The sequence below is a fragment of the Elephas maximus genome, chromosome 22 (genome assembly GCF_024166365.1).
Source record: "Elephas maximus indicus isolate mEleMax1 chromosome 22, mEleMax1 primary haplotype, whole genome shotgun sequence".
In the NCBI taxonomy this organism is placed as follows: Eukaryota; Metazoa; Chordata; class Mammalia; order Proboscidea; family Elephantidae; genus Elephas; species Elephas maximus.
In genome coordinates this window covers 67,209,675-67,230,618 of record NC_064840.1, presented here as the reverse complement: position 1 = coordinate 67,230,618, position 20,944 = coordinate 67,209,675, and the positions used below count along the sequence as shown (strand labels likewise).

Genomic DNA, 20,944 nt, shown 5'->3' with positions numbered 1-20,944 from the left:
ATTCTTTGAAGGTGAAGCGTCTTTTTTTTTTTTGTCTAGCTTCATTTAAGATTTTCTCTTTGTCATTGTTTCAGCAGCCTTACTATGATGTACCTATGTGTGGTTTTCTTAGCATTTGTCCAGCTTGTAGTTCTTGAAACTATGGCTTGATTTTTTTCATCAGTTTTGGGACATTCTCAGCCATTATCTCTTCAAATGTTGCTTCTCTTCTGTTCTTTCTGTCCTCCCAACTTATGACGTAAATTACTTGTATATAAGGCTGTTACTGTCCCACATATCTCTTATGCACTTTTTTTTATTTTTCAGTTTTTTTTTTTCTCACTGTGCTTTAAGTCTGAATATTTTCCTTCTGATCTTTGTTTCAATTAACCAACTCACTCTTCCGCTAAATCTAATCTGATACGTTGTGGTGGTTGCTGTTAGTTGCCGTCAAGTCGGCACCAACTCATGGCAACCTTATGTAAAACAGAATAAAATGTCGCCTGGTCTTGCACCATCTTAATGATCACTGGAATGCTTGAGTTCATTGTTGCGGCTATTGTGTCAACTCATCTCATTGAGAGTTTCCTTCATTTTTGCTTACCTTTTACTTCACCAAACATGATATCCTTTAACAATTGGTCTTTCCTGATGACATGTTCAAAGTAAGCAAGCCCAAGTCTTGTGATCCTCACTTCTAAGGAGCATTCTGGTTGTGTTTCTTCTAAAACTGATTTGTTCATTCTTTTCCAAGTGCGTGGTATATTCAATATTCTTCACTAAAACCACAGTTCGACTGCATCAGCTCTTCTTCTGTCTTCCTTTTTCATTGTTCAGCTTTCATATACATACGAAGTGATTGAGGTCAGACACACCTTAGTCATCAAAGTGACATCTTTGTTTTTCAAAACAAAGACCTAATAAGGTCTGTTGCGTTTGCCCAACGCAATACGCCATTTGATTTCTTGAATGCTGCTTCCGTGGATGTTGATTATTGATCCAAGTAGAATGAAATCATTGACAACTTCAAATTCTTTTCCGAATCTATGATACTCATCTATTAACTCCTAACTTCACTTATTGTATTTTTCAACTTTAGTATTTGTTTTTTGTTTTTGTTGTTGTTAATTCCTGTTCTCTGCTAAAATTCTCCATTTTGTTTTCTATACTCTTGAGCATATTAATCACAGTTATTCTTATCTGATATCCATATATGTTGACCCCAATAATTTATAGCAATTTTAAAATCCTTTTGGATAGACAATACAAAGGACCCTAACATGTGGAACATTCCCTTCCGTTCTTCTTTGTAGTCCTGGCTCCATCCTCTCTGTGCCTCCACCTTGTCCATTATTCTCTTGGCTACATGTGAAGTGTGAGTGAGGGGGCATTCCCTCTGGGGGCCTTGGAATCCAATCTCCTGCTTATGGAAGCTTGGAGTTCCAGTGGGTATATGAAGCTTGAAATGGTCAAGACTGTTTGTTTAGTTCCTGGCTTATTTGGAAATAAAATTTCTCAAAAAACTTCTTCCCAGAAGTTGTATGTGCCAGAAACCACATTCAAAGATCTTTCCTAGATGTAATTCTCAAATATGTTTTATTTCTCAACTTTCTTGCCACCATACCAATGTCCCAATTTAATAACAGCTACCTTGAGCTTTGAGCTATCACTTTTGAATGGGAAGACTCTCTTCTTAAGTTGACCTTATTGAACTGAAAAGATTTATTGGTCTGTTAGTGCTTAGAGTTTTTTGTTTTTTTTCTTCTTCCATTCCTCACTGCCTGTATTCTAGAGGCAACTGACTTTTTCAACTCTGCAAAACCTGAATTTCCAGACTCTTTTTATTCCCTTGCATTTATGCTAACAAACTAGACAGCTCTTTCCTGAGCTTTTTCTTGGCCAAACACAGCCAATAAGACCACGCACTGCTGAAGTTATGTTTCTCATTTCTTCTCGTAGAGCTCAGTTTCAATAGGCACATGGTCTACCTTCCAAATGTTCACAGACAAAAATTTTACCAAATGTCTTGCCACACCATAATAAGATTACCATCTTTCCGGCTTCCAGTTTCAGTTTCCTTACTGGCCATTGCCAATTGCTAAGTCAATTTCACATATTTCAATTTTTTTTTTTTTTTAATGAAAGCACTGCACTTCAACATACGAACATCTGTATTAGAATGGGCTAATTGCTGTAGAAAACAGCCTCATAATTTCATTGGCTAAATGCAGTAAAAATGTATTTCTAGCTTACATAAAGCCCAGTGCAGATGCCCCTGGTTTGGTGATTCTCCTGAGTAATTACCCTGCAAGCTGTGACTTCAGAAACCAAGCGCTTCTACCTTATGGCTCTGCCATTCTGCAAAATCAGGTAACCCTGGAATAATCCAGTCAGCCTATGAGGGTAGGGAGAGAGGAACAAAACAGGGAGGATTTTACGGCCACGCCTGAAAGCAATCTATATAAATTCTGCACACACTTCTTTTTCCATAACTCATTAAAACGGACCCACCCTAATAACAAAGAAATCTGGGATATAAAGTCTTCCCATGTGCCCAGGAAGAGGAAATAGAATTGGTGAGCATTTAGCCAGCTTTAGAATAAAATCAACTAGAACCACAGATTATCCGAATGTTGCCAAGCAAAAATTATTCATATATTCTAAAATATACAACAGAGACATATGGGGAACACAACCTGAGCTACGAAATGTTAATGTATTTGCTAAAACACATTGGGCATTTACTCTTTGCCAGGCATTCTTCCAAATGATTTATAATTATTAAATCACTGATGCTTGAGACAATGCTATAAGGCAGTAACTATTATTATATCCACTTTATAGGTGAGGTAACTGAGGCACAAATGGATTAAAGAATACAGCCGAATTCTCACAGCTAGTAAGTGGCAGGAACAGAATTTGATACCAGGCAGTCTGCACCCATGCAGACTAAGAGTGTTTGCTTTGTAATATAAGTAGAGACCCTGATCTTTGTGTTAATAAAAGCCTGGTGATAACAACAATCACACATCAACAACATCTAACATTTAATCAGGGTTTCCTATGTTTCTGGAGCCCTGATGGCACAATGGTTAAGAGCTCGGTTGCTAACCAAAAGATTGGCAATTCAAATTCACCACCTGTTCCTTGGAAACCCTATAGGCCAGTTCTACTCTGTCTTCTAGGGTCACTATGAGTCAAAATTGACTTGATGGCAACGGGTCGTTTTGGGTTTATGCACTCTTTTATATTTTTTAAGTTAATTCTTTTAATCTGGATAACACCCTGTTAGTGAGTCAAGCCCTTTAATAAGGTATGATCAGCACTGAATGCAGCATGCAACATAAGAAGCAGAAAGGGGCCCACGGTTTTGCATTAATGCAAGTGCTTAGCTAGTGGAAGGATGGGGTTGAAGCCAGATTGCTATAGGTTAAGAATGCATTAGGAGGAGCAAAGAAACAGAAACAGAGAATGTAGACTGTTCCTTTAAGAAGTTGACTGAAGAGAAGAAGTGATACAAAAAAAAAGAGGGGGGAGACACTTGTTTTTTTAAGGTTCTGAGATTTGGTGGCACAGTGGTTAAGAGCTCAGCTGCTAACTGAAAAGTCAGTGGTTTGAACCCACCAGTGGAAGAAAGATGTGGCAGCTTTCTTACGTAAAGATGACAGCCTTGGAAACCCTATGGGGCAGTTCAGCTCTGTCCTATAGGGTCACTATAAATTGTAATAAACTTGATGGCAATGGTTTATATAGTAAGAAAAGGAACTGGGAAAGTTACAGATATTGAATATATAGGCAGTTGGGGGGATAACTGAAAAAGGAGAACTTAGGTGAATTATTTTACCTTTTGGGGCTTTATTTGTTTCTTAATCTGTAAAAATAGGAATTATAATCCCAGCTGTATACACTTTGGTGAGAAGTAAATGAAATAAGCATAGCACGTTTAGCATATACACTAGCATGGCGTATTGCTCAAGAAATTTTATTTCTTCCTCCTTTTCTTTTCTTTTAATATAATATCACTACTTGCTCCATAAAATCCAAACCAGCTGCGAAATATAAACTTGCTATAACTTCATATTTTCAGGTTCTTTTACGAATCTTTTTAAAAATGGCAGGGGCTGGGGGAGTTGGAGAAGTTTCAAATAGGTTACTGAGAACCTGATATATGTCAATGGCCACATCCAAATGTAGAACAGGAATAAATGTGATGCTTTGCTTCTTGAAAATCAGGTGGGAAGGGAGGAAGAAAGACTGAAATAAAAGAACACATTAACCCCAAGGGAAAAAAAAATTTATTGAGGTGGCTCTTGGAGCAAAATAGCCAGTACTTTTATCTCAGAGGATTGTAGCATTAAACTAAACAGACCAGAGTGTTGTAAGCATCCTTGATGGCCTTCCCTAAGTGGCATTAGCAATGTAAATCAACAAAGCAGATGAACTATGTGGGATTAATTCAACTAACAAATGAGGGTAAGATTGAATATTGGGTTTTTATTTTTAAAAGCTAAAGTGCAATAATAGCCCCAGGGATATATAAAGACATTCAGGAAATGTCAAAGATAAAAATGTTAATTAGGACATTTGGCTTCTTAAAGGGTCTACAGTGATGTCTCCTTTATTGACGTTTGGAAACCTTAAGTTCCCCTTTGTCAGGTCACTCTTGACTAATATTTTAAAAATATTGAAAAGGGAAAAAAAAAATGAAAGTAATATTTCTAATATTTCTTTTTTAGAGTTCAAAGACTCTGTGCTCGTCGGGAGTGGGTATCATGGAATTAGGCTTTGTGATTCAATCAAAGGTATAAATCTGTAGAAATTTATTCCTAAAATCCCCTGGAGAATATTCTACACCCCTGAGAGTTATAAGCAAATGTCACTATACTGTTCTCTGTATTATCTATATTAGCATTTACGTAAGAAAGGGAGCTAGAGTTGCTAGGAGGAAAGTGTACTTCATGAATATTCAAAAGAATGTGGGTCTGTGCACGAATCTCACACATAAGCAACATTAACTTATATGCTTCTGGCATATAGACAGCGTGTGTGTGTGTGCGTGCGTGTGTGTGTGGTATGTGCACATGAATCTTTGGATGAACTAGTTAAAATGTTGATTCCATCTTCACCCAACCCAGCCTCCTGCTCTATCCAACTTTATTAATAAGTCTTCGGTTAGCCCAAGAAATCTACATCTTTAATGATCACCCCTAAGTGACTGAAGACCATTCTCACAAAAACGCTGATACAGAGCAACTTTTAAGTTACAGTGAGGAAAAGAATGCTACTGTAGCTCTTGCCCTAGGCAGAGTCAGGGAACCTAAGTGATCTGATTTCTGGGACTCTGCAGTCCTTGAGGGAACAAAGTGATTGTGTAGAGGTCACGTTGACTATGTAGACTCTTCCTCAACAGAAGCAGTGCATTGATTTAAATGCACATTCAGTGCAAAAATACCGCTATATAAATAATTTGGCACCTTCTATTTCTTCTGAGCTGGAGATGTAGAACTATTACAGCCAACCTATCAAGTCTCCTGGCTTATACATTTCTTGACCTGTTTCATCTGCAGTGACCTTCACCTAGACTCTGTTATTCCACTCCCATAACCACATCCTACACAATTTGGCCTCACTCGGAACCGTTGAAACTCTGAAATCTTCCATTCACATATTACCCTCAATGACCACAAAGCTGTATCTTTCCAGCTCTTTATTTATTGCTCTACCTAGGCTGAGCCTCATTGAGACCTCTGCCTATTTTGGCTCATCTCCCTTTGTCTCATTAGAATCCTCCTGCCTTTACTTCTTTTCTCATTCATTTTGGATTCCATCTTCTCAACAATATTCTTGGCACTATACTCAACTCTTTTCTTCATTACCTTTCTGTCTTTCACAATTCACGTAACAAAAACCTTGGATCAATCCGTGTGACCACTTTCTCCATACTCAATGCTGGGCTGCTGGGTTCTGTTGGAGACACTCACAAAATAATGCAAGTTATTGCTTCTATAAATCCATGATCGACAAACCTCAACTGGGTTCTTAAAACGGCTCAGAAATCCTTCCTTTTTCTACTAGCCCACACTATCTCCCATTCTCCATTGCAGCTCTTTCTAATCTTTGCCATTCTCTTGAAACTCCTTTTTTTTTAATTTTTTATTGTGCTTCAAGTGAAACTTCATAAATCAAGTCAGTCTCCCATACAAAAACCTAAACACAACTTGCCATATACTCCTAGTTGCTCTCCCCCAATGAGACAGCACACTCCTCTCCACCCTCTATTTCCATGTCCATTCAGCCAGCTTCTGTCCCCCTCTACCTTCTCATCTCCCCTCCAGACAGGAGCCACCCACATAGTCCCATGGATTTACTTGATCCAAGAAGTCCACTCCTCACCACTATCATTTTCTATCTCATAGTCCAGTCCAATCCCTGTCTGAAGAGTTGGCTTTGGGAATGGTTCCTGTCTTGAGCTAACAGAAGGTCTGGGGACCATGACCTCTGGGGTCTTCAAACTTCTTGATCCCACCACCTACTCCTCACTCTCGGGGGAAATTTACCTCCTGTTTCATAGAGAAAATAGAAAACTCCTAAACTCCGCATCTTCAAACAATACATGTGCCTGTACCTACACCTGTTACAATGGATAAAACATCTCTTTATCTGTCCCCAGTGAGTCCTTTCATTGTGTCTGAGATTTATTTTCCCTCTATAGTTTCTTAAAGTACCATCTGTGAAACACCAGCGTCATTATCACCTAGGGAGCATACCAGGGACAGATTCCTGGGCCTCCGTCCAGACCTTCAGAATCAGAATCTCTAGATTGTGTATCAAAAAATTGTGTTTTCTTAGTTTTCCACATGGTGTTTATTCTTCCTTGAGTCTCACCAGTAACCTCCAGTGTTCATTTTCCCTCTCCACTGTGTCTTCAAGGTCTCCCATCAATACTGAAATTACTCAGTTCTCTCTCACCATCTTTGTCTCCTCCACACCCACTTAGAGTTCTACTTTTTCTCTTCCACTTCACAGAGACATTTCTTTAAATACTTGCTACCCTTTCTTTCTGCCCTTTCAAAGCTAACATTCCCCTTTCAATCAACTGCCCCCCCACTCCCATTTTCTGAAACTACTTTCAAAGTTGCTAATCACCTTGTTGCTAAATTCAAGAGGCATGTTCTATCCTTATCTTCATTGATCTCTTGGCAGCATTGGACCAGTTGATATCTCCATCTTCAAACACTCTCTTCCCTGGGCTTCCATGACACTATGCAAGCTGCTCCTTCTCTGCCACAGTGGACTCCTATTTCCCACCCATATCCCAAATTACAGTGTTCTATAAATTGTGGTAATGGTGTTCTATCAATGGAGGCATTGGTGGTTCAGTGGTAGAATTCTCCCCTTCCATGAGGGAACCTACTTCAATTTCTGGCCAGTACATCTCATGCGAAGATGCCACTCACCTGTCAATGGAGGTTTTTGTGTTGTTATGATGCTGAGCAGGTTTCAGTAGAGCTTTCAGACCAAAACAGACTAGGAAAAAAATTCCTGGTGATCTACTTTCGAAAATTAGTTGATGTAAACCCATTAGTCTCATTCACGAATGATCATTGGGATGGTGCAGGACTGGGTAACACTTTCTTCCACTGTGCACAAGGTCTTCATAGGTTGGGAGCCATTGTGACCACAGCTAACAACATAAATTTCTTTTCTAGAATGTCTTCTTTTTTGATTTACATACATGTTCTTTGGGAAGCTCTATCTACTTCCATGTCTTTAAATAGTACATATAATCTGATAAATCCAAAATCTATGCCTGATTTACTATTATAACCTCCTACTTACCTTCAGATTACCTGTCTCTGAACACAGGCCACTCTGCAGGGAGAGTGATATGTGTAAAATACAAAAATAACCATGTTTCTCCTTTTCTTAAAAAATCTCAGTTGTTCCTCATTGCCTACAGAATAAAATTCTGAATCCTTATCATGGACCACCAGGCCCTCTTGCCCTGGTCTCTGCTCTCTTGCCTCAACTCTCCCCACAAAACCTACCCCAACCTCTGTGATCCAACTGCATTGACTATTGGCAGTTTTCCAAGTCCACCCTGTTTTCTTTTCTCTCTGCCTTCCTCTCCCTCCCCCATCTTTTGCTTGGAAGGTACCCACTGGTTGTCTAGTCTCACCTTAAACATCTTTTCCTCTGGGAAGTCAAAAGTAGTCCCTGACAACCTTCAAGTTTAGAAATAGAATTTTATAAATTCCTAATTTATAGAACTGACTACTCACCTTATTACATTTTAGTAAAGGCCTGAGGAATGCAACCTACTCCAGACTCCGACTTTAATGTGTGGAACAAAAGTATCTGGGAAGGTGTGCACACGTATGCACACACACAAACACACACACACACACACTCAGCCACATGTATATGATCTGCTTTCCAAGTGCAAATGTATCTGGACTGGATATCAGCCTGGATCCCAATGAGAACTCTCAGGTCCTGATCTAGTGTCACAACAAAAACTAAGTTAGAGTGACCTTGGGGGAAGTTGCCAGGTCATCACAGCTGTTGTGCATATGGACAGATTACTCTAGGTGATAGTGACTATTACTACACAGACGGCTCTAGAGTATTAAATGGGTATCAAAAAAATAGTCCAGCTGCAACTGAAGAGTCACTAGGGCCTGGAAGGGGGAGACAAAGGGTCAAAGCCAAGGTTAAAGCCTGAATTAAGTAATAAGCTTGGCCCACAAGAATTCAACATAGGAGAGAGGCAGAGGTTTTATCAAACACTGAAGCCTGAAGTAGACACAATGGATATGCATTTTCCTCCTTTTTTTGAAAAACTTTCAGTACAGTAACCAGAAGTTTTGACAATCAAGTTAGAGGTGGTGGTAATTGCATCCAATCATCTGTAAGTAACTGGGCCAGTCTTTGTCTAAAATGTGCAAATGGTAGGCTCAGATGGTAATTCTTTGACACCTAAGTTGAGAGACAGAGATCCAGACAACAGATGGAAAGGGGAAAGTGTAAACTGAAGAAAGTCAGGAGATTCCAGCAACAAGAGAAGGTGATAACAGTTCTAGCCCTCATTCTGCCCGAACACCCAGGGTGGCCTTAAGCTAGGTTGAGCGGAGGGGGCTGAACTAGCTGTACCAGGGACCATAGACAGCAGTCACTTCTACAGCTGCCTGGACACTTAGCTGTCTGCCCTGTTTTGGAACCTCCAGTACTGATTGTTGCATTCTCCTTAGAGCATTGGTTCATTCATTCATTCATTTACTGTTTATCATGGATTGAATTATGTCCCCCCCAAAATGTGTGTATCAATTTGGCTGGGCCATGATTCCCAGTATTGTGTGGTTGCCCTCCATTTTGTGATTGTAATTTTACGTTAAAGAGATTTAGGATGGGATTGTAACACCCTTACTAAGGTCACATCCCTGATCCAATGTAAAGGTAGTTTCCCTGGGATGTGGGCTGCACCACAGCTTATTTTACAAGAGATAAAAGGAAAGGGAAGCAAGCAAAGGGTTGGAGATCTCATACCACCAAGAAAGCAGTGCCGGGAGCAGAGCGCATCCTTTGGACCTGAGGTTCCTGCTCTGAGAGGCTCCCAGACCAAGGGAAGACTGATGCATCAGAAAGACCCTCCTCCAGATCTGACAGAGAAAGCCTTTCCCTGGAGCCAGTGCCCTGCGTTTGGACTTCTAGCCTACTAGACTGTAAGGAAATAAATTTTTCTTTGTTAAAGCCATCCACTTGTGGTATTTCTGTTATAGCAGTGCTAGATAACCAAGACACTATTCATTTAACAAATATACACCGTGACCAGGCACTAGTGATACAGTGATAATAAAACAGACAAGATCCTTGATCTCATTGAGCTGGTGTATTGCTGGGGAGAGAAACAATAAGTAAACACATATACAAAATAATGTCAGGTAGTGCTAAGTGCTATTAATATCACACGCAAGTAAAATTTGGTGAAGATAATTCAAAAATGGTTGCAGTAGTAAATCAACAGGGAACTGCCAGAAATTCAAGCTGGATTCAGACAAGGACATGGAACAAGGGATGTCATTGCTGGCGTCAGATGGATCTTGGCTAAAAGCACAGAACAACAGAAAGATGTTTACCTGTGTGGATTGTAACAAATTATAGATAACATTGCAGAGAATGGGAATTCCAGAACACTTAATTGTGCTCATGCGGAACCTGTACATAAAACAAGAGGCAGTCATTCAAACAAAACATGTAGATGCTGCATGGTTTAAAGTCAGGAAAGGTGTGCGTCAGGGTTGTATTCTTTCACCATACTTATTCAATCTGTATGCTGGGCAAATAATCACAGGAGCTGGACTATTTGAAAAAGAATGTGCCGTCAGGATTGGAGGAAGACTCATGAACAGCCTGCAATATGCTGATGACAAGTCTTGCTTGCTGAAAGTGAAGAGAACTTGAAGCATTTATGATGAAGATCAAAGACTACAGCCTTCAGTGTGAATTACACCTCGACATAAAGAAAACAAAAATCCTCACAAGTGGATCAATAAGCAACATCATGATAAATGGAGAGAAGATTGAAGTTGCAAAGGATTTCATTTTACTTGGATCCAAAATCAAGGCCCACAGAAGCAGCAGTCAGAAATCAAAGGGCTTAATGCATTGGGCAAATCTGCTGCAAAAGAGCTCTTAAAAATGTTAAAAAGCAAAGATGTCACTTTGAAGGCTAAGGTGCACCTGACCCAAGCCATAGTGTTTTCAGTCACCCCATATGCATGTGAAGAAGAATTGATGCCTTTGAATTATGTTGCTGGCAAAGAATATTGGATATATCTCGGACCGATAGAATAACAAACAAGTCTGCCTTGGAAGAATTACAGCCAAAGTGCTCCTTGGAAGCAAGGATGGCAAGACTTCGTCTCATGTACTTTGGACATGCTATGAGAAGGGAACAGTCCCTGCAGAAGGACATCATGCTTGGTAAAGTAGAGGGTCAGTGAAAAAGAGGAAGCCTCTCAACCAAATGGGTTGACACAGCGGCTACAACAGTGGGTTCAAACATAGCAATGATCGTGAGGATGGCAGTGTTTTCTTCTGTTCTACACAGGGTTGCTATGATTTGGAACCACCTCAACAGCACCTAACAACAACAACACTAAGTGCTGTGAAGAAAAACAATCTGGGATACCAGGATAAAGGGACAAAGGGTGCTGTTTTAGACAACGGTAGTCAAGAAAGCTCCCTCGGGAGTAACATTTAAGTAAAGGCCTAAAGGAAGTGAGTAAGTGAATCATGTGAGTATCTGGGGGAAAAGGTTCCAGGTAGAGAGAAAGTACACAGGCCTGAAGTCAAACCGACATGGGGGTCCTTCGAGAACAGCCAGGAGTGGCTAAAGGAGAGTAAGTCAAGTGAAGAGAGGACATCGATTATGTCAGAAACTTGGCCAGGGTCAGCTCCTGTAAGGCCTTCTTGACTACAGCTTTTATTCTAAGCGTGATGGGAATCCCTGGAGGATGGAGGTCAGGGAAATGACTTTGTTGGGTTTATATTATTGAAGGCTCACTCTGGCTGCCAAGTAGAAGATAGATGCATAGACCCAGAGAGCCCACTTAGGGGACTATGGCAGGCAATCACTGCAATGCTAATCACAATGCCCTGTTGGCAGTGAGGGCTCAGGAAACTGACGATGGCACTAATAGTAGTGGTGCTGGTCTTGGTATAGTCCACCAGGTCCATGGCATCAGAACACAGCAAACACTGAGGGTGACTAGTTGATTTAACACGGTTCCCACTCAGTCAACAAGCTCTATGGAAACTGTGATGAATTTGGCTGGAGGATAAGGTATAACCGATACTTGGATCAATAATCAATGACAACGGAAACAGCAGTCAAGAAATCAAACAATGTATAGGCCAAATCTCTTGCAAAAGACCTCTTTAAAATCTTAAATACTTTTAAGATGTCACTTTGATGACTATGGTATGTACCACCCAAGCCATGGTATTTTCAACTGCCTCATATGCATCCGAAAGCTGGACAATAAGAAAGGAAGACTGAAAAAGTATTGATATATTTGGATTCTGGTATTGGTGGATAATATTGAATATACCATTGGGCTGCCAGAAGAATGAACAAATCTATCTTGAAGAAGTACAGCCAGAATGCTCCTTAGAAGTAAGTACGGTGAGGCTTCATCTCACATACTTTGGACATGTCATCATGAGGAACCAATCCTTGGAGATGGACATCATACTTGGTAAAGTGGAGGGTCATTGAAAAAGAGGAAGACCCTCAACGAGATGAACTGACACAGTGGCCACAACAATGGGCTCAAATATACCTAGTATTGTGAGGAAGGCCATGATCGGGCAGCATTTCATTCTGTCGTACGTAAGGTCACTCCTGAGTCAGAGCCTACTCAGCAGCACTTAACAACAACAATATGGACAACATGTCACACACAGACTTCCAGCTAGATAAAGTCAGGAAGCAAGACAGCCACCTATGTTAGAAACCAATTCCCATGAGAAGGCTGGAAACTGAGACCCCCAGAAAAGTATCACTATTCACTGATTCCACTATTCCCTTTGCCTTAAGTATGACTTCGGGGCTAGACTAAGGAATGCAGGTTTGTTCTGTTTAAGAGAAAACTGCCACTTCTTATTTGCGTTTAGGCCCAGGAACCTGGAAGGATTTGGAGATATGGGGAGCTGTGATTTCTCAAGCTCGCCATTGTTTCTAACAATGTTCAGTTATTTGATTTTTGAGGCAAACCAGCCCACTCTCTTGCTCAGTAGATCTAAGTACTCATCAAAATTGTTTTGCTAATAATGACAATTAATAAATGTCTTCTGTTTCACCATTTGAGAATATGATCCACAAATCCTTCCCCGGGACCTAAAGAGTTCTTGAACTTTTTAAATGACAAGGATTTCACTTAAAATTACTGGGCTACAACATGTCAGATAACAAGAGGCGTGTTTATTTTAGCACAGTGATCTCCAGACTAGGAGTGCAATATGGGCAGCTAGAGGAGCTAAGCCTGGATGAAAATTAAAACCATTCTAATTCCCTGCTAGCCAATTAGCAGTTTTTCACTTGTTGGGCATTACTATTCCACCTATCTGGAAGAGTCTTTAAACAAAATTCACAAAATCTCATTGCTGACTGTCTACTGAAACACACTCTCCAGTTGGATGATACACGATCCCAGAGGCTCAGCTGGGAGACGGTATACTCAGAACTCCTACATAAACATTAACGATGTGTTAATAAATAGATAAACCGGTCAAGAAATAACTGAGGAGGACCTAGGAAGTTTGGGGAAGCATCTCCTCACCAAAGTACTGTTTTTCATCATCAAATAGTTTCAAGAAAGGTTCAGATGAGTCCAGGTTTGTTCACATCACAATCATCAGTGGCATTTGTTAACTGTTTAGTTTACAAAGTGATTTTCTTACACAGTACCTCATTCAAACTGGAAATGACATCCGTGAGGTAGGTGACCCAATTTTCTCGAGGTGAAAAGTTTAGGTGCCTCACTCAAGGCTACGCAGCTCTTCAACTTAAACACTTTGGGCAGCACGTGCCTCAGGAGACACCCATGTCAATGAGTTTGAGTGAGTTTTAGGGGCATGGAGACTAGGATTTTAAAATGAAGACAATATTTTTCTAAAAAGAATAAGGGTATGGATACTGTGACTTGACCACGTGGTGGCTGCATATGCTTTGTGGCCCTAAAGGAAGGCAACATAGTAGAATTGTGTAGGTACCAGCTGGGTTGTTACATTGCCTGTTAACCCAGATCTGCCCCTGATTCACCATGAAACCTCAGCAAAGCTAAATAGCATAAGCCTTGATATACTAATATACAATATAGGAAAATAATAGTATCTTCCTCAGGACTAAATATTATACTACACATAAAGTGGTTTACACAGGGCCTGGCACATATATGTGCCCCATTAGAGTTGGCTATTGTGAAGACTCTTGTCCACGCCTCACTAGAATTGCTAAAGGGGATACACCCAGATGGAGCTACCAAGTTTGAGCTTAGGGGGGTTTACTTACCACTGCTAACTAGGCACGAGGAGCTTAGAATTTGGAACAAGAGCACAGCGAAGAAGCAGGTTAAGACAGATTGGAGAAATATAGAAGGGAGCTTCTTCTCTTCCTGGCCTTGTAAAGGCTGAGGTTGGCAAACATCTTTCTGAGTTTATACAGGGTTATCCATCTGGTTTTTTTCTCGGTGGTTCACCATTAGTGAAAGGCACTGTCAGAAAAAAAGTGTTTTTTGTTTTTGTTTTTTTATCACTTGGTTGCCCTGCATATTTTTTTTAACTAAAGCACTCTATAGCAATTTATCAACATTTTCAATAGCTTCCCCTATTCTAAAAGTATTGTCTAACCCATATTTTTTCTTTAATTCTAATAATTCCAAATTCACTTTATTTGGAAACTTTGTGACATCCACTTTGTGACATCCTTTGCCAGTTTCATGTCTAGAATAGAAGCCATTTCATGAACACCAGGTACCCAATAAATGTTAATTCAATGAATGATCATAAGGCATATAACAGTGTAGGAAATTTGGGGTTTAGAATTCCTGACTGAAAGAACATATGCAGGCCCATGCAATCAAAATGTCTACTTCTGAGTTGTGAAGAATGATAGAAAGTTGTACCTTTAAGAACAGCATATATGGTCTCATGGTGGGTGTGACCTTACAACTTTGAAATAGACCCCATAGCACGGAAATACTTTCTATTTCCCTTTTTCTTCTCCTGCCCTCCTTCCCTCCAAGTGTCACTGAGAGAGTATACTCATATCACTCATACTGGTATACTGCCAAAATAATTTTCCTTGGAGCCTTTTAGGGGGTTCTCAAATAGCACCCTCCTTCTCTGCACAAATTCTGAACCAACTGAGAAATAAGACAAAGAATATAGGCAGACTGGAGACTAAAATCACATGCATTATTGACTGTACAGATACTACTAACTGCCCTTTTCCAAATGAGCTCTCTGTCTTTGGGTTCACATATTCCAGGCTCCCTTGCAGTTGGTGGAGACACATCGTTCTCTACAAGAGAATGTGAGTGGATATGACGTCTCCACTCCTATCCATGCTCCTTTGTTTCCTTTTGCCCTTCTGTGGGCAGGAATGGAGATATTCAGGGTGACGCTGGCAGCCATATGTTAAAGAGCACAGAGCTGAATGGCTGCATGGAGGAACGCCATTCCGTTGACCTGAACACCAGACTTGGACTGTTATGAGACAAGGGAATAAATTCCTTGACCTTTGATCACTAAATTTTTGGTGTCTTTTGTTACCCTAACTTAAAAAAAAAAAAAAAAATTAGCCTACCATAATTAATGGTAAACCTGATTTTAGAGACTATGTTTATGGGCAGGTGGGCCTCCTAATGCTGAACTCCAGAATTATGCAGCTTCATCTACCCAGCGACTCTGACCAGGGCTCTCCTATGGTCCTCCCCACTCCTCACCCACCCTCCATGCTAGAAGGGGCCCAGCACAAAGTCTGCTCCTAGTGACCCTCACTAGAATTACAAAAATCTTTGGACTGGTTATTTATGGAAGGGTGAGAGAAATGGGGATGGGGAGTGGAGATAAAAGGGAATAAATAAATAAAACAAGAAGAGGTGGGGAAATAAGCTCCTTCTGTATTAACCTGGAATCTAACCCTGCTCCACTCCCAACTCCACTTGTGCTCCATGGACTGGATTCTGACATGCTATCTGCATGCTCCCAGCATACAACCTTGGCCTGCCCCAGACTGGTCTTTTCTTTCCCATCTCAGCCCACACAGCTGGGAGCTCTGCAGAAGCAAAAGTCTGCCAAAAACAATAGCCTTCCTAAATGTCCAACAACAAGGGAATTGGTATATAAATTACGAAGCATCTGGTCAATGGAGCATTATTCAATCATTAAACATGATAAACATGAAGCCTTGGTAACAACATGGAAAATGTCTCTGAAATAATGTTACAGAAGAAAAAAAAAAAGCAGGTCATAAAATTGCATCTGCAATATGGCGACAACATAAAAAAAAAGTGCACATGGAATAGAGCCTGAGATTAAACTTGGAAAAGAAAAGCAATTGCTGGGTTAGAATATTTTTATTGCTTAATTAAAGCTATTCTATGTTTAAATAATAAAAGAAACAGACTTTTCTGTCAGTAGTCAATGATACTGCTAAGAAGACCCTCCTGCCCCTCCTTCCTTTCAGTGGGAATTACCCCAGTTGGAGTAGAGGGAAGCCTGGCAAAGCTCGGAGAGGCGCCTGACTCCAGACGCCCCATGATCTGCACTGATTCGAAGTCTGAGCACAGGTCCCGCTGTTGCTTCCATATGTCCTTGCCTTATTTTTAACTCTTTTAAGATTCTAAGCATTTTGAGTTCTGATGGTGGTGTTGTCTCCCTTAGTAACTCAGACACCCAAATAGAAATACTCCCAGGCTCCCTCTGCTCCCATGATCCAGGTTAATGTGACATTGTTGCAGGAGATAATGGAAAATCTGTGTCCTTGGATCATTTGAGCAGATCAATATAACTCTCTGTTGACAAAACCTGTGCATGTGGGATTTGCATTCCTGTCACTGTTCAGGAAGGTATTTGCAATGGGATCAATTTCTAGCTATTTCTTGTCGTCTTCTTGAAACGTACACGGAGAATGCATTTATGAAAGTGTTCAATGCCAGCAGGATGCAAATCAATGCACGCTGCACATATTTCTTACTTCAAAACATTTCAGATTTCAAAAAGCTCCATAGTTTCCCACCACCCTCCCCATCTCTGAAGCCCCGGTTAAGAGCTCAGCTGCTAAGGAAGAGGTCAGCAGTTCAAACCCACCAGCTGCTCCTTGGAAACCCTATGGGGCAGTTCTACTCTGCCCTATAGCATCGCTATGAGTTGGAATGGACTCGAGGGCAATGGGTTTGGTTTGGTTTTAACCCATCTCTGTCCCACGGCTCTGTTTCCCCCAGTGAAGAAGAAAGGCAACGGACCATTGTTATTCATACACCAAGCTGTAGTCTTGGCTTCCTGAACGTGAAATCTGTAAGTGTAACTTCCTCGGATATGAACCCCTGGCTCAAAGCTTTGCAGAAGGCCAGTAGAGTTAATACAGCTTCAGATAAGCCCCAAAGACAAAGGAGAGAAACCCAGTCTGAAAGCTTGTCAGACAGAAGGGTAGAGAGCATGACAGCTGAACAAACTGTAGGTATTCTTGCTCAGGGGAGATGAGGACTGAAAAAAATGTAAGCAGCCGCTGGATGAGATTAATGAATTTTTGACTGGGGGGATTTGACCCTAAAACTCATTTCTCAGTTCAATGGGGACAGGAACCATGGGCAGCTGACAGACACTTGGAACATGCTGTGAGGCAGAGCTGACAGAAGGGAGGCCTGCCCATGCAACAGTCTTCCCTATGGTCTCACTTTCAGCCCCTGGTCAAAGCTGGCCAGAGCTAGTCTTGGTCCTGGAAAACAACTTAGCCCCCTTTCCCAACCTCCTTTTCCATTACCAGACTTCTTTCTGATCTTGCCCCAGCTCATATACAATTGCCCAAGTTCCCACTCCCCTCTTTCCCTTCTGCCCTCTCAGCTCTATCTTAATACTTACCACACTTTCTAGCAATTATCTATTTAGTGTATTAGTTCTCACCATTATGCGCTGAGTATTCCTTGAGGACAATGATCTTTTCATATGTTTTGCTATCTCCACAATGCCTCGCACATTGTTGTTCTCGTTGTTGTTAGTTGCCATCTAATCCTCTCTGACTCATGGCCACTTTATGTATAACAGAAAAAAATGTTGCCCAGTCCTGTGCCATCTTCATGATTTTTTTTATATGTTTGAGCCCATTTGCTATGCCCATTATGTCAATATACCTCATTGAGGATTTCCTTCATTTTTGCTGACCCTCTGCTTTACCAAACATGATGTCCTTTTCTAGCAATGGAATTTTCCTGATGACATGTTCAAAGTAAACAAGACAAAGTCTCACCATCCTGGCTTCTAAGGAGCATTCTGGTTGTATTTCCTCTAAAACTGATTTGCTTGTTCTTCTGGACGTCCATGGTATATTCAATAGCACATAGTAGGAATTCAGTAATCCTTTGTTGTATTAGTGTTGACTTTCTAACATAGAGGCAACCGTTGTGCTCTCTCTCTCCAGACTATCAGCTCCATGAAGGGAGGAAAGGCTATATTGTTTGCTACTCTATCCTAGTCCCCAGGAAAAATAAGCACCCAAGGAGGATTTATTGAAAATTGAATGCATGTTTAAAATATTCTTCCCAGAGACGCCTGACTTCTGCAACCTCTTCATGGTTATTTCTCCAGTAGCACCAGGTGAGAGAGAGAAGGAGCCATAAAGTTCTTCAGCAAAAGCAATGATCTTTTTCATTACTCTCTGTTGTTCTGAAATTTGAACAGTAAACACAGGACATCCCAGCATTTGGGGGATATAAAAACATCTCGAGGACCCCACAGTGTGATGTGGGGCCTGACACTGGGCCAGCTAATACCAGTGTTGCTAAATCTGAACATCTCCACCTCAAGCAAAGATGGCGATTGCTCACCGTTAGCTAGAATTAGATAGGGAAGGTTTAACATGAGTATTAAACTGCATTCTTCAGGCCAATTTTTTTTTTGTTGTTGTTGAAATGGAAAATTCTTAACTTGTACTTGGAAATGTAGCATTTTCTCCTGAATTCATTAAAATTTTGTAATAATAACTCTCATTTAATTCTAAACTAATTTAAATCCAGTTTAACATATCTAATTTTTTAAAAAAGTTTCTCCCTGCGTTTCGTGTTGAGTCAATAAAACCTGAAAATGTAAAAATCCAGTTTGAGGAATCTGAAAAAAAACTTCTCTAATAAAACTGATTTCACCAAAGAAATTTTGCTAAGATATTTTGAAATTTTGTAATGATAATTAGCACAGTGATTTTGCCTCATTTCAGCACATCAGTACATTTGCTGTGTTTATGAGTTAAATTCAAACAAGCTCTTTGTATGTTATTTAAGTGGGCTAAAAGGGCAACTACCAAGAAAGCAAGTCTTATCAGCATAAGGTCACTAATACTAAAGGGGACATTTGGAGAAACTAAGTGTCTTGACTCAGTTGGAAGTTGGACAAAGACAAAAGTTATGAAAAAGCCCTGGTGTGTTAAAAGTAAGTGCTCTTAATATTCACTGGTTGACCTTGAAGGAACTAGAAAGCTTTAGACTAGTCACTATTTCCCTTTCCAAAAGATGTATATCAGCATTTTAAGGCTTTTTCAATGGAAGAGTTTTATAGGAATATTGCAGAACTCAGAAGAGCCAATAAATGCTGAAAAATTAACGAAAAAAAAACATGGGCTTCAGATTTTTCCAAGTATGGGTTCACTTGTAGGGTAGTCAATCGTTCTGGTTTGCTTGGAATTGAGGAATTTCCCAGGACATGGGACTTTCAATGCTAAATCGAGTACAGTCCTGGGAAAACTTGGATGGCTGTTTCTTTCTACTTCTGGAACATACCAGCTAAAGGATCTCATTTCAGTTACTTCCTCAAGCTTCAGTCTAAAATCAGAACAATGGGTTGTTGTAAAAGTTTAAAATGTAAATATCATTCTTGGGACATTAAATTGCATTTGATAATCAGTTTTTGGACAGACATATTCAGCAAGGAGACTGAAATAGCACCCAAACTCTGTATTTGTCTTTCTTTTGTCAGAGGAATTTGTATTATTGTATCATATCTTTTCCCATGTTGCCAACTACGCTCTTCATATTTCAAAATGTTTATCAACTCAGTGGGGTTTTAAAAAGCTGTAAATTCTGCCAAATGTCTAAAATCTGAATATAGGCACTGATTTCTTTTAAGCTTCTTTAGAAAATTGTTTTTATTTCAATATCAAAGGAAAGTAAGTTTTCCCTTTTTCTAAAACTCCATGCATTCTGAGAATGCTTCATCGAGCCTGAAGCAGGCTAACATTGGTCCAGGGTGAAAATCATCTTTGATCACAGTAAACTACAGAAGGATCTCGACTGATGTCAATATGCGAAGACTGAGTTGGAGTAGAGGGGCAGGACTGCGAGCCAGCAACACAGTTCTATCAGATGCATGTCTGAGTTGTAAACTAAGTAAATCCTTTGAATCAATATGAAAGATGTTAGAAGGTGGGTCCTGCTCAGAAAGGAACTTTCAGGGATATCATGCTCCAACTTACTGCTTGGGATCAGGTACTGACTCCAGTCCCAACAAGGAACTGGAGTGGGAATCAGAAGAGAAAAATAAATCCTAGGGACAAGCAAACTAGCCTAAACAAGAATGCTCTAATGATAATGATAATCCCCCCCCCCTGCCCCAACTAAACCCAACAGCAAAGATGGAAGAAGAAGAAAAATTTACCAAACCCAGTCACTAGTGGGCAGGGAGCAGATGAAGTGGGGCTCCCCTTAGTTTTTGGAGCTGGACAGACATACACGAGCCAGCAGGAAGCAGGTTATTGCTGCTGGCAGTAAAGCAGGGTTGGGACAGATATGTACTAACATCATGAAAGCAGTTGGTTTCTGAACTCTAAATTTTTCCAAAGGTTTTCCTTAAAAGTAATTTTAATACCATGAGTTCCTTTTAATCAACAAGTGAATTATAGAGCAGTATAAAGCTGCATTTCTAGTCATTTCTCATTTTTTTGTCGTGAAAAAAAACAAAACAAGCCTTTAATTCACCTCATTTTCCATACACCTGAGAAAACAAGTTGAGTGAAGACAAAACCGCTGAGCTCCTTCTCCTTCTGCCCTCCACCTCAGGTCATACCTGATGTGATAAAGATGACTCACGAGAGCTGGCAAATTTGGTGTTGTTTTTTTTTTTTAAAGAAAATTAATTTTTTTTAATTGCATTTTAGATGAAGGTTTACGGAATGAACTGGCTTCTCATTAAACAG

The 20,944-nt window shown here is 40.3% G+C and overlaps 1 protein-coding gene across 3 annotated transcripts in view; it reads right to left on the bottom strand.

Annotated features, from left to right (window-relative positions):
* FUT10 (fucosyltransferase 10) overlaps positions 1 to 20,944 on the bottom strand; it is a 317,556-nt gene that overhangs the window by 114,047 nt on the left and 182,565 nt on the right. The window contains exon 5 of one of the 3 annotated variants that reach the window (XR_007514954.1): positions 14,054 to 14,255. The exons of the other annotated variants lie outside the window; for them this stretch is intronic. The gene's annotated coding sequence lies outside the window, so the exon portion shown is untranslated. The remainder of the gene's footprint in view (positions 1 to 14,053; positions 14,256 to 20,944) is intronic. 3 annotated transcript variants of the gene reach the window in all.